Here is a 2,500-nt window from a genome sequence, read left to right as displayed (position 1 = left end):
GCTGTAAACATCGTGATGGTTTTATTAAGCTGTCCAAAACGTCCGGCTGGATGGTCCTACAGGAGTTGAAGGATACAAGAGGGAGGGAGGGGGTGGGTTAAGGAAGGAACGCGGGATGATGTAAGGTATAAAACTGTTGATTTTCCCGATCATGTTTGTACACTCTGAAGAAGCTCTGTTAAGAGCGAAACGTCAGTTAATAAAACTTCAATGATTCTCGGTGTTTATCTCACCAACCTGCCACTCATATATATATATATATATATATATATATATATATATATATATATATATATATATATATATATATATATATATATATATATTTCTCTCTAAACCTTCCAACCTCCTACTCCGGAAATGAGTCATCACCGGAGACACTAACTCCCGGGGACACATCTGACTCAGACGCCTGTAAGCATTCATAGAGGGTAGACGTGTCTTTAAGCTGCTCTCCGTGTGTTAATCTAATACGTTAATAATATTATCATGGAAAAAGAAAGTGGTGCTAACAAGAAAAAGAGAATCTTTACGGAATTCTGACAAAAGAATATTTACGAAATATTAATGAGAAAATATTTACGAAATATTGCCAAGAGAATCTTTACCAAATGTTAACAAGAGAATCTTTACGAAATATTACCAAGAGAATCTTTACGAAATATTGCTAAGAGAATCTTTACGAAATATTGCCAAGAGAATCTCCACTCCACTAACATAAAAAAATATTTCTCTCTAAACCTTCCAACCTCCTACGCAAGGCCCAACCCGGAAATGAGTCATCACCGGAAACACTAATATTACCATGGAAAAATAAAGTGGTGCTAACAAGAAAAAGAGAATCTTTACGGAATTCTGACAAAAGAATCTTTACTAAATATTAATGAGAAAATATTTACGAAATATTGGCAAGAGAATCTTTACCAAATGTTAACAAGAGAATCTTTACGAAATATTACCAAGAGAATCTTTACGAAATATTGCTAAGAGAATCTTTACGAAATATTGCCAAGAGAATCTATATACATAAATAAAGTTTTTCAGTTATGAAAATTTCCTGGCGTTTTTATGACCACCTTCCGAAATTTTATTGCCTTTATGATTGACCTAACGAGAAAGAGAAACAGAGAGAGAGACGAGGGGAGAGTTTGACGACAACGTCAGTAGACTTTGACGACTCCTTTTGGAGACTGAAGACTCCTTCGGGAGATTTTGAAGACTCCTTCGCAAATAGGGGAAGAAGAACCTGATCAATCCATCGTGTGCATTCCAAGATCAATTTTCAGTAAGACAGAAGAAGAAGCCGTAGCCATGATTATACCCGAAGAAATTTACACAGGGGATTATTCTAAAGACCTTTCACTGAGGGAGATCGTTAGAAAGAGAAGGAAGATTTGAATTTCCACTTATGTGTTTAATGTATTTTTCATGTACAAAATTGTAGTAGGTCTAAATAAAATTATGGAATTTATTGTTACTCTTTTATTTTCCCAATTTGGTACATTAAACTGCCCGTAGGAGTGGGCGCGAAGCACACCTGGCGAAGCCAGGTCCGGGTGCTTGTATATATATATATATATATATATATATATATAATATATATATATATATATATATACATATATATATATATTATATATATGTATATATATACATATTTCTTATTAGAGAGCAGCATATTGGGCACTAGTTATCTTCTTATTCAGACTTTTTATTCCTTTAATCACTTTGCTCTCTGAAGGAGGGAGAAGGTATACAATACTTCCAATCGAGTCTATGGTTGGGCCTGAAAAACTAACACATTACGACGTTTTGCCTATACATTAGGCATCTTCTGGTATTTTACTCAGACGAGCTACATACTAATATACTACAAAAATTGATATATTTGGGGGAGATTAGGGACTATGGCACGTCATCCTTGCCAGCCCTCTTCTCGTGACCCATATAACTATAGGGACCCGCACATATTTTGTGGTATGTTAATTAGTGCCTCCATGCATTTTAGTTTGGTTTTATTATCATTTTCGGCAATTGTCATCGTGTTATTGTTTAGTTGTTCTCTTGATATGCTGCTTTTGTGAGATTTTGTCATGTAAGATTTCATCGAAACGCTCTGCAATGTTGTACGGGAGTCTTTGTGAAAATGTTTGTGGTTGTGTACCCGATATACTCGTTTGTACAAAGTTCACCGTCTTTGTTAAAATCATAAGTGTATTTATACACAACATTTCACTGTTTTAATTTATCATTTTGTGCTGCCAAACTGTTCCTCATGACTAGGAATGATGTTCTGGAGTACCGGTAATAAATTATCAAATTAAGTCTATCACCTTATTTTGTAGGTTTATAGTTCTTTCTTATTACTTATTTCGGAATCCTTTTCGTATTTCTACAAGCTAAAGACACTCTGTTTTGATAGTAAAGTTTAATGTTATTTATTTTACTACCTCCATTTAAAATGGTGCTTTTGGCTATATCCATTTGGTTTTTTATTTCT

This window comes from Oratosquilla oratoria, chromosome 13 (assembly GCF_046742065.1).
Source record: "Oratosquilla oratoria isolate Oo_2021 chromosome 13, ASM4674206v1, whole genome shotgun sequence".
Taxonomy (NCBI): domain Eukaryota; kingdom Metazoa; phylum Arthropoda; class Malacostraca; order Stomatopoda; family Squillidae; genus Oratosquilla; species Oratosquilla oratoria.
This window is presented reverse-complemented; position numbering follows the sequence as displayed.